General features: G+C 40.9%; 1 long non-coding RNA gene across 1 annotated transcript in view; it reads left to right on the top strand.

Moving 5' to 3' along the window:
- The window catches only part of LOC122791104, a 401,574-nt gene that overhangs the window by 285,316 nt on the left and 103,558 nt on the right, over positions 1-12,700 (top strand). The gene's annotated exons all lie outside the window — the stretch shown is intronic.

Below are 12,700 nucleotides of genomic sequence, written 5' to 3' on the forward strand. Positions count from 1 at the left end.
GCAAACCATTTCAAAATGGATAGGCCACTGCATTCATTTCTGCTGTAAGCACCATGGAAAGCCTATCCCACAGGGCATCAGACCCCATTCAACCAGGGCTGCATTTACCTCTACAGCCTTTCTCAGGGACGTCCCTACAAGGGGCATCCTAGAAGCTGCTTTCTGGAGATCTGTACATACTTTCACCAAGCATTATCATTTGCCAATTTTCTCTAAATCCAGAGCTGGTTTTGCCCCTGCAGTCTTGCAGGGCCTTATAGCTGGTCGTAATTCTATTTAAATTCCTCCTCCCAACCTTAGCTTTGGGAATCTACCCAAATGTAATGACTGCAACAGTGAAACACGAAGAACATAGTACAGTTGTGTACACTCTACATAAATGTAGATATTAGAGTGTATTCACTGTTGCAGTCCTGATTACCCTCCCTCAAGCCTAATTTCTTCTTTTAGCTATACCTCTACTCTCACTTACTATGCTCAAAAAGCTTTTTGGTGTATTTGCTTTTTTTTGGAGGTATATCCTTGTATTCTAGATTTAATTGCTTCCCATTAGGGGGGCACCTGACATCTGGTGCAAGAAAAACTGATGTAATGGTGTCGGCTGCATGTTTTATACCCCTGACGACCTAACGTCATGGAAGAAGGGACAGCAACCGAAGCAGGACCCACGACTTTGTTAATCAGGCCAACTGAGGGCTACTGCAAGCAGATAACCCAAATGTAATGACTGCAACAGTGAATACACTTGAACATCTACATTTATGGTAAGTGTACACAACTGTACTATTCCAGTGCCGTGACTCGATCAGAGGCCAACATGGATCCTTCATTTGCACATCCTCTGAGGCTTTACAGGTGTCTGGTCTAGATGTCTGGGAGAACCATGATTGATTATCTCAGAGGTCCCTAGAGGGATTCTGCAGATTCTGGTCAGGGAAGAGGTTCTGGTTACTCTTATTGAATCCTGTTAGGGTTCGGAACCTCTGTTTTTTTTTTTGTTAGGGTTGATGTCCCTACTACGAAAAAAACAGACCCTCAAAGGGAATGGCAGGATTTTACTCAAGTAGCAGAAACAATTCTAAGAATTAAGCAACATGGGAGTGGAGAATGGAGATTTTTACTAATAGGAATGACTGGAAGTAGGGTTATAATTGCAGTGTGTGGAAACAATACATGCAGAATAAATTTCATAGGTTCATAGGTTCATAGGTTCATACTAGGCTATCTGCCCGAGGGCATTTATAAGCCTAGCCCATTGTTTTGTGGCTTACGCCACCCCTTTAGTATGGGGAACTATACCCATTATTTTGCTGTGCCTCTGTCGAGCAGTGACACTGAGGTAATTCCTGGGGTATATCTGCGATCTCCCATCCATTGGTCAAGATTTCTCTTGAACAAGGCCAGCGAGGTGCTCTGCCTCACATGTACCGGGATTTTGTTCCACAGCATAGGGAGTCTTTGGGTGATGAATCTATCCCTCCAGCACGTCCTATTAATAGCCGTGTCGAGGTTTAAGTCTCCGCCCTTGTGGCTCTGATGGATCTAGATTTTTGAGGTGAAGCATATTCATCAAATCTGGGTTTGACATGGCCTTGTATGTTAGGCAAAGGTCACCTCTGAGCAAGCGGTGGCGACTGAATAGAGCTGGAGTTCTTTCAGTCGGGCAGCATAGGACAGATTTTTGAGACCCTTTATCCTTTTGGTGAGGAACTTTTGTGGCCTCTCCAGCTGCTGCAAGTGTTGGGTCAGATACATTCCGAATGGGGCATTGTACTCAGTCATTGGTCTGATGAGTGATGAGTAAAGGGAGACTATGACCTCCCTTGATCTAGATGAGAATCCCTTCATGATAAGGTGGGCAATGTAGAAGGACTTCCTAACTACTTTAGCTACATGGGTGTCGAATGACAGACTACTATCAACCTGGGTCCCCAGGTCCCTGATAACTTCTTCTGTGCTCAGTGGATTGCCACCTATTTGGTAGCTAGGGGTAACCTTGTTTTTCCCGAAGGGTATGACTATGCATTTTTTGGCATTTAACTTTAGGCCGTGGCTCTGGCACCAGTTATCCGTTTCTGTGAGACCCTTCTGAAGGATATCTGTGTCAGATGTGTTTTCTACTATGGCCCAGTTTGCAGTCATCTGCAAACTTTGTCAGCCATAACCCTCCTGTGTTTGCTTGTACTTGGAAAAGTAGATGCCAAACAAGAGTGGGCCCAGGACTGAGCCCTGTGGGACACCACTTGTGACAGGCTTTGAGTCTGACATGGCGCCAGCAACTCTGACCCTGTGGGTTCTGTCACTCAGCCAGTTTGCAACCCATCTTGTGATGTATGGGTTAACATTTAAGCTGATGAGTTTTTCAATGATACCCGAGTGGGGTATTGTATCGAAGGCCTTAGCCAGATCGAGGTAGGCTGTATGGACTGCCTTTCCTCATCAATGGCTTTGGTGACTGTTTCAAAAAGTCAACCAAGTTTAAAAGGCATGATCTGCCTTTGACAAAGCCAAACTGGGTTGGATCCAAAGTCTGCAAATTCCCTATGTCTTTATTTATGAGGTCCATTATGATCCTCTCCATGGCTTTGCAGATAAGGCTTGTCAAGCTAATGGGCGGTAATTTCCAGGGTCTGTGGAGGCACCGCCTTTGTGAAGTGGGACCACAGTTGCAGTGCGCCACTCCTGGAGTGCGTATCCAGAGGTAAGACTTTGATTAAACAGCTGTCCTAGCTGTGGGTTTAATTCCTCATTGAGTTCGTGGAGCACACAGCCGGGGACACCATCGGGTCCCATGGATGCTGTGTTTTTGCTTTGGAGAGAGCAGTTCTCACTTGGGCGCTGGAGATGTTTGGGGGCTGCACTCATTTGGTATAGATATCTCTCCTTTTGGGGGAGGGGAGAAGTTTGCACTGAACCTGTCAGCCAGTATGTTGGCAATGTCTGTAGGATCAGTAATCTTCACATCATTTTGAACTAGTTCTGAGCATATCTGGGAGTTTCCTCCTAGGTTTCTAACATAGCTAAAGAAGGCCTTATGATTGTCTTTTGAGTCTTTAGCTATTTTTCTCTCAAATTTACTTTGGATGATTTTATGAGAGCTCTTAGTTTTTTACTTATAGTGATCAAGGGTGTCTTACCTTTTAAGGATTTTGCTCTATCTTGTAGTAGCTTCCTCCTTTTGTTGTAGAGTTTGTTTATGGCTGGGGTCCACCAGACTGGACGCTTGCCTTTGGTACAAAGAGTCTTTGTTTTGCTTGGGATTGCCTTATCCATGCAGTCCTGCAGGTGCTGGTAGAAGGCGTTTGTAAGTGATTCAGCGGCTTGAGTATTGTTTTCCACGGGCTCGGGGGCCTGAAAGGAGACCACACTAGTCTTTAGAAGTGTGAAGTCGGCTTTTGAGAAGTTCTTTACTGTGGTCTTTTTTATTTCAGGTGGGGGTGGGATGAGGACCTCCAGCGAGATTAGTTTGTGATCTGATCTCACCAGTGAGGGGTATACTTCCGGTGTTGAACATTGTGCTCCCATGTTCGTGATGATGAGATCAAGTATGTTATCTCCTCTTGTGGGGATGGTGACTAGTTGTTCCATGGCATTTGAGTTTATGAATTCCAGGAGCTTTTGGGCTAGGGTGTTTGGGCTTGAGTAGTGTTCCCAGTCTATATTAGGGTATTGAAGTCGCCTAGTATGATGGTGTTTGGTGATACATTTATCCCCTCTAGTGTTTTCAGGAAGGCCATGTGAGTTTCCTGAGTTTGTGAGGGTGGCCTGTAACATGCTACAATTTGCAGAGCAGTCTTGCCTATGGTTAATTGCACCTGGATGGTCTCCGATGCATCGTGCGTTGCCACCAGTCTTGAGGTGTGGGTGTCCTTGATGAATATGAATACCCCCCCTCCTTTCTTGGTATTGTCTGGATTTTGGGGCCGGAACGCATGATATGAGGTAAAACCTGATAGCGCTGGGGTGCTCTCAGGAGCCTTGAACCAGGTTTCTGTCACAGCACAGACATCGATGTTCTCCATACTGAGAAGGGCCTCGAGTGCGTGCATTTTGAGATTTAGACTTCTGGCATTGAGCAGCATTACCCTTAGTTTTTTCCCTTTTTTGTGTTCTAGGGTGGTAGGTTTAGAATTTGAGCCTTGCCTAAAAAGGCACTATGGGGTGGCAAAGCCTTTGCCAACATCCGGAATCCCAGGGTGACAGGTGCAAGCCGTCCCTTGCGAAGCAGCGTGGCTTGTCCAGCATGTCATCCCAGGCAGACAGATACTGGATCCCCTTTGAATGACACCAGTGTTTAAGCCAATTGTTAAAGCTGATCATCTTATCTCTGTATTGTGGCATCATTCTTGGTGAAGGTAGGATACTGCTCAAGGTCAGGGTCATACCTGCCTGGGCTACATAATCAGAGAGCTCCTCAATGTCTCTTTTCATGTAGTCCAAGGAGGTGCGTCTCAGGTCGTTTACACCAGCGTGGACAATGACTGAGTCATATTTGTACCTGCTGTTGAGAGACCTGAGTGCTTGCGTTATGTGGCGGATTCTAGCGCCCGACAGGCAGCTTACTGTGACCTTCTCCTTACTCAGTCTGGTGAGCAGGACATCAGTGTGTCTGACTATGGAGTCACCAATGACTAGTGTGTCTGGCATTGTGTTTGGCCTTAAGGGCTGTGACTGTTTGACACTCTGACTGTGAGGTCTATGTGTTGCGGGTGTTGTGTTCTGAGGTGGTGGTTGTTTGGGTGTCTGCTTTGGTGGCCTCTGCTGTTTTGGTAGATTTTTGATCAGAGCCTCCGAGTATGTCTTTGTGTGTTTATGTGTATGATTTGAGGTTGTAATGGTACTATGTGAGACTGGGTCTATAGTGTGTGTGGTAACCTTCTCCTCCTGACTGGTCTTGCCAGTCCTATGTTGAGAGAGCTCAGCCTCCAGTTTGGCCGTATAGTTGCATCTCTCGCATGTATTTGTGTTTTGTGGGAGGAGGAAAGGGTTGTCTGTGTACATGAGGCAATTGAAACATTGCCTCAATATTCTCAGGTTCACCAGCTGAGCAGGAGAGGACACTAGCAACTGAGCGCTCGACATGCTAGAAGGGTAGACGAAGAACTTTAAAAAGATTCCGGGGACGTGGGTGACCGAGAAATGGGGGTTGCCTTTTTGGGGTACTATCTATGACAAGAGTGCCGTATCAAGGTAATAAGTACTGTAGGAGCAAGTGCTAGGTTTAATAGATAGAGAATAGTCTACTTGGAGTCAAGTAGAGTTGATCTTTTAGTTATAGGATACGCTGATTTGATCAGTAGTATAGTTCGAGGAAGGTAGTTTTAAGGGAAAATTTGAAGAGTGGACTTTAGGTAGCCCGAATAGTTTAAACCTGCTTAACCGGCACTGCCCTAGTGTGCAACAGTGGCAGCTCAGCTAAATCGCTCTAAATCGCTAACGCGTTTTATACCAGGGGCTGGAAAAAGCTAGAAACTGGCCCAAACGACCAATAAACTACTAGTTACTGGCTGAAACCTCACAAAACTGGACAAAGGCAGCTCAATGCTTCCCACTCCCACTGGTAAGCAAGGTAGCTTCCCTTCCCCAAATAAGGCAAGGAAACAGTACACAGGAACTACAACCAAAGCCCAGGAATCAGCAACTCTGAAACTGGACTAAACTAGTAAAGCAGGAAAGCAAGGTAGCTTCCCTTCCCCCAAATAAGGCAAGGAAACAGTACACAGGAACTACAACCAAAGCCCAGGAATCAGCAACTCTGAAACTGGACTAAACTAGTAAAGCAGGAAAAACAAGAGATATTTTTTTCTTTTTTTTCTTTTTTTTCACAAAACAGGCAGAAACAGGTACAGCAAACACTTATAAATGCTATGAATCAGCTACTACAGCTTACACAGAAGAATTTGCTACAAATACAGTCAAATAAGCAAGAGTATTAAAGGATGGTAGGAATTGAGCAATTTATGCAATGTTGGAATGAGTAATTGTTAAAAAAAAAGAAAAGCATAATGCATGAAAGTATTGAAAATGTTACTGTTTTTCTGTTAATGTATGTTTATCTATGTTATTGTTTAAAAGAGTGTTTTAATAAAGGTTTTTATATTAAAATTACTTCTTGCTGTAAAAGGTCCAGGGGCATCCCTTTGATTAGTTTCAGGGCAGTCCCACTGTGGCTGCAGGGGCCCTTTTCAGTGAATGCTTCCCTAGAGGCAGATGCGTTCTGCTGAAGCAGGGCTTCTGTGATCCCTTCCTTGCAAGTCAGCAGCAGAATCCTTTGGATCTGGCCCAATTGTTCCACACTGGAGACAAGGTTTACTCAAGATTCTTTTTAGTTCCAAAGAATCAAGGCCCTAAGGTTCATATTTGATCTCAGCAGTCCAAAACCAGTTACTGGATAGTCACAGGTGGATTCATCCTGTACCTTCAGGAAGGGGGTTGGATATGCTTGTTGCATCTCCAGGATGCCTACCTGCATATCAAGATTGCCAAGGCTTCCTAGAGATTTGTGCAATTCTGGGTTGGAGAGGGTCATTACCAATTTTCCCAAGGTATTCACCAAATGCATGGCTCTGGTGCATCAGTTGAGGATCCAAGGAAGTTTAAAATTCCTTTACCTAAATAGCTGGATACTCCTCTCTCTCACCAGGGAGAGACACTGTTCGAAGCAAGAGACAACTGGCTACAGCTTTGCCCGTCTTTGAATATTCATAAGGAGAAATCACAAATTGAGCCCACTCAAAAATCCAGTGTTTACTGGATGCCATATGCACTCAATTCACAGGTTACAAAACCACAAGAAGGAACACTGTTGTGACCCATAGTCAGGAACTGCAAGTAGCACCAACTCAAATAATGACGACAGTTTACCTAGGTTTCGTCTTCAATGAAACAGACTTCTTCAGAACAAACAAGTCCACATACCCTGAAAATAATAAATAAATACTCTTCCACTAATTACATTCAATTAACATACCCATCCTCCAATGTAATATGCAAATAAGCTTGCTTTCAACCTTAAAATGTAATATATACATCAAATACACTCATACCAACATTACTATAGTAAAATCCATATTCCTAATGAACCTTCTTAATACATATGTAAAAACATATAAAAAGACATATAACACACTGTACAACATTACTTCACAATGTATAAAACTTCCATACTCTGATACAAAAATTAGAAAAGCAAATAAATTAAACCACGACAATATATGTGTGTTCAAAATACATTCCATGCCAATTCTATTTTTATACATACCCCCAATTAACACATGATGTGTTTTAATTTTAAAATGGGAGTTAAACTTATATTATCATTGATGCCTGGAAACAGGGTGGCATCCAACCTTAGCTGCCACTTCATTTCACATATATCAAGGTGCACGTCTAAAACAGCACCTTGAAAATCTTTTTTAATATGTTGTATTACACAAAATTTAAATTGATGACCAGAATTTTGTTCTATGTGCCTAACCAAAGCATTAGTGCTTCTCATATGCTTAATATCCAAAATGTGTTCACTAATTCTTTCTTTGAAGGCTCTACAAGTCTTTCCTACATAGAAAGCTGAGCACTGTGCACATTTTGCTAAATAGACCACATTGTTGGGGAAACAATCAAATGCCCATATATACCAATGGGCACATCTATTACTTCCATCTTAGAACCAGTAACCAAAATGTACTGACATACATTACATCTACCACATTTAAAATTGCCCTTGACTCTGTTCGAATCACTCATGTCATCAAAACCACCTCCACCTTTTTCTGATGGCTAGGATGCCAGCTTTGATAATTCAAATATGAATTTGAAAAGGTGGGTTTTCTATAAATACCAGAAGTCAGGCAATTTCTGACTTTGTCTACCTTTAATTGAACATCCAAATATGATAACTCGTCCCCGCTAAATTCAAAAGTAAACTTCAAAAAGTTTACTGTATCATTTATGTATTCAATAAACATATTCATAATTTCCACAGTGCCTTCCCAAATCACAAAAATATCATCCAAAAAGCAAGTGTAATGCCGAATATGTTGCATGTATTGACTGTCGGAGACAAACTGATGCTCTCAGAAGGACATTACATAATTGGCATATATGGGGGCACAAGCAGCACCCATTGCCACACCAGTAATTTGCTTAAAATAATGGCCTTCAAAAAATATATAATTATTGTCTAATACAACTTCCATTAAGGTGACAAAAACATTGATGTGATCCTGTTCATGCATCCCAGTTTTTACTAACTGAGCTTCCAACCACTGTAATCCAATGTCACTTGGAATCACCGAAAATAGATTACAAACATCAATAGCCAAGAGAATAGTTTGTTCACTTATCCTAACTGTTTTAAGCTTCTCCAAAAAATGCCACAAATCCTTAGTGATGTATTCAAACTTCCTTATCCCTTTTTGTAGATGGAAATCCAAGAATTTGATGATAAAACAAGTTTTACTTCTTTCTATCAACAATAGACCTAAATTTGACATTGCTTAGTCCTTTATGTAATTTAGGGATTCCAAAAATGCTACTCACCATTGGAAAATCATTTTTAAATAATAATACTCAACCTCATCAATTTGCCCTTGCATTAATAAATCTTCTATCATTAAATCAATTTTTGAATATGCTATATGTACCTGATTGAAACTACTCTCCTCGTAAGTGTCATCCCCTAACATACTTAACATATAGTTAGTATAATCATTCCTGTCCATGATTACTGTACCACTACCTTTATCAGGCTTCATGAACCTAAGAGTTTTGCCATTAATTAATTCCTTCAATAAGGCTTGCTCGTCTTTATTTAAATTGTTAACCTTGTTAAATGCTCTATTTTCAATAGTATTCCTACTTCTCCTCATGTATTCCCTAATGTCTAATTTGCATATTTTCTCATAGAACGCCACGGTTCCATTTAAAGGGGGATTACATTTACTTGGCTTTCTCAAGACAAACCTTCCTTGTTCAACAGTATTTTCAAAAAACAACGTAAGGTTCATTCTCCTAGTTAGCATTTTTAAATCAATCAAAACTTCATTTAAATTTCCTTTCATCACTGGAATGAACGAAGATTCTTTTGATAATAATTGCGTATGCTCTTTACTTATTTCTTTGGTGGAATAATTATAAACTCGATAATCCCCATAAATATTGGGGATTATATGTGGACTATTCATTAATACAGCATAATCAGCCTCCTTCATAGCATCAATGAATTCTAATATTTGGCTTAGCTCCCCATCATAACTAAAATTAAAATTAAAATCTGTCATTGTTACATCACTTGTGACACTAATAATGTTATTGTAACCTAAGCAACCAGAACTCATGGAATAACGTTCTCCATTTTGCCCCCCACCCACCTGTTGACCTGATACCTCCAAGTTCATATTTTCAACATTATTCTCGCTGTTAATAATAATATTCTGTTGTGAATGAATGGTCATTTCCAACAGAGGGTCTAATTGATCATCATCTCTAAACCCAGTCAACAGCATATTATCTTCTGTCTTTAATGTGGCATGAAATGCTTCACTAATTTTATCATTACATTCAGTAACAATTTCTGTTAGGTCTTTTTCATGAAGACTTGAACCAATAAGGTCAACTGCATCCAAATTAATATTATATGCTTGTTTGAAAGATATGTCAGCTTCACCTGATCTTATATCCAATGACTGCAGTTCCAAACCAGGAGCATTTGTATTTCTAAATTTACCACTTGCTCCATTAACCTGTAAGCCACAATGTATAGGCACATCTACATCATTGCCACTGTCTTCACAATCATAGGAACCTAAACTTGTGAGTAACCACCGCTCTGGTGAATTAACACCTTCACTGTTACCTACTTCAAATATTTGTTGATCAAATACACTCATGCTTGCATTATCTGTGTTCGCCTCACTGTTAGTAAACTTTGGAGATGAATAAACACTTAAATCAGGCAGCGACTCAAAAGAATTAACAGCACTAACGTCACTAAGTGACGTAACATTCCCCGCCACTGATGCGGCACCAAATACCCCACATACATTGTCATTATCTATTGTTCCATTAAATATTGAGTCACAAACATTGGTACTAAGGCCCATGCAGTCTACAAAGTCTAAATTTGCAAAATGTTGCTGCTCACAAAACAAATCAACTTGGCTGGATAATATGCCAATTGGCCGCTGTTCAAACCAAAGTTTGTTTTAAAAAGTCCCACTTGCTTCACTAACCTAGAAGCCAACAAATGTTGGCTCAGTTGTTTCACAAATTGAACCAAATACACCAGCTATCTCCATCCACCTTGATGTGAGCGTTGTTGCTGGGGATAATTCCATTTCTTCAGCTTTGCTCCCTGCCAATGGTAGTCGTGATTGTCGTCCTTCTGCTTAACGCCCTGCTCTCGATTTCGCAACCTCTCCGAGCACCTCGGCCCTCCATCTAAAGGGAGTTCCGCCAATTCAGCAGCTCTTTTGTACTCATCCGGCCGTCTCGTCATTTCCTGTCCCATCACCACCTCTCCATTGGCCAATACCCTTCGGTAACCATGGTTACCTCTTGAAAGAGGATAAACTCTTTTATTTTATACTCGTCTGTGTCTCTACTGATTTTATGCTGTTTTCTTTGATGAATGACAAAACAGCTAGAGTCTGTACTGGACAACATGTTAGTATAGTTGGTCTGATAATGATCAAAGTTCAAATCAGCCAATATAATCTCATTTTCTTCTTCAAGGTCTACTAAATAACATGCTATAAGTTGGTCATTATACTTAATCATTATTTTCATTAACTCACAACCAGTCCGATCGTACAGTTGATGAACTTCATCAGTCATTTCAGTCTTCCCTTCTATACCATTGGGATATCTCCAGGCCCTCAAGCCCCGTGGGACCAAGCCCAACTCAATGTTTTTATGCAAATAGCCATTTTCTATTTGTAATTTCTTCATGTTAAATCATTTTTTTCTCAAACTCTTTCATACGTTCTACCAATGATTTATTGACTCTTTTAGTGTAATTATTAGAACTATTGTCCTGTTGAAAATAAAGTTATTAATTTTCCATTGCATTTTGTCAAAATTTAACTTATGACCTGCAGCACCAGCAACATTTTTAGCCCCACATTGGGTCCGCTCACCAGTATTCACTTCATGGGATCCCATTCCTGGGCTAGCTGCAACATTTGTTGTAGGCTGAGTCAAAGGAACACCTAAACTTCCCAAACTTCCACGTGGACTTCCACTGGTACACTGCTGTTGGTCTATCAACTGCTTGATTTGCTGGGTATGCTCCGACAGTTGTTGGTTGATATGCTCAAGCAGTCCCATGATGTCAGGGCCAACCTCCAAGCTCTCCATATCGACAACAAAAATGTAAATGACACACCAATTACAAAACCACAAGAAGGAACACTGTTGTGACCCGTCGTCAGGAACTGCAAGTAGCACCAACTCAAATGACTACATTTTACCTAGGTTTCATCTTTAATGAAACAGACTTCTTCAGAACAAACAAGTCCACACACCCTGAAAATAATAAATAAATACTCTTCCAGTAATTACATTCAATTAACATACCCATCCTCCAATGTAATATGCAAATAAGCTTGCCTTCAACCTAGGAATCAGATGCACGCCTTCCTTAAACCTCCATTTCATTTCTTAATTAGGCTTCTCTCTTTCAAAATAGGTTTAATAGGAACTACTCTGTTGAGCCCTGGAAATAAATTAGCTCTGAGGTTCATGATCCATTTGCTTTCTTCCTTTTCAGTTTTGTTGACAATGTCTCCTCCTCGGAGGTTAGTAGTCACATTTGAGATAACCATAAAGCTAAATGAATGCCCTGGATTTTCAGACACATGTCCATATAGGGCATTGGTTACCGCTTTATTCTTGATGTCTAACAGGTGGCGAAGTATCCTTTCCTTAAACTTTCGATTGGTCTTTCCTGCATAATAGGCTTGGCACAAATTACAAGTGCCAACGTATATAACATTCTTGGTGTTACAGTTAGCAAAACCAGAGAACTTATAGCATTTGTTTGTTACCGGATGAACAAAACTGTTGGAACATTTAATGTGGCTGCAAGCTTTGCAAAAGCCACATTTCCAAGTTCCTAACCTATTTCCTCCTTCTGTACTCTTCTTGTTAGGTATTCCATCATAGTTGCACAATAAATCCTTTAAGTTCTTCTTGTTTTTATAACCAAACTTAGGTGTTTCCCCTACTATTCTCTTAATTTTACTGTCAGCAGTTAAGACTGGCCAGAATTTCTTGATGGTTTCACGGATTGTTTTTCATTATAGCCTCTTGAAGCAAAATTCTGTAAGAGTTTGTCTTGTTCCTGCACAATTAGTCATGAGTAAAGGCAAAGCAATGTCCACTCGATACAACAAAGGGCAACCGTACTACTCAAAACGGAAGCAGAGTGATGTGAAGAAAGGTGGAAACAGCAACAGTCTCAGATACATGATGACCTACAGCACTGACTCCTTTGATGTCCGTGAAACCATCAAGAAATTTTGGCCAGTCTTAACTGCTGACAGTAAAATTAAGAGAATAGTAGGGGAAACACCTAAGTTTGGTTATAAAAACAAGAAGAACTTAAAGGATTTATTGTGCAACTATGATGGGAATACCTAACAAGCAGAGTACAGAAGGAGGAAATAGGTTAGGAACTTGGAAATGTGGCTTTTGCAAA

Source organism: Protopterus annectens, chromosome 1.part2 (genome assembly GCF_019279795.1).
Source record: "Protopterus annectens isolate FY-2018-M chromosome 1.part2, PAN1.0, whole genome shotgun sequence".
Taxonomy (NCBI): Eukaryota; Metazoa; Chordata; order Ceratodontiformes; family Protopteridae; genus Protopterus; species Protopterus annectens.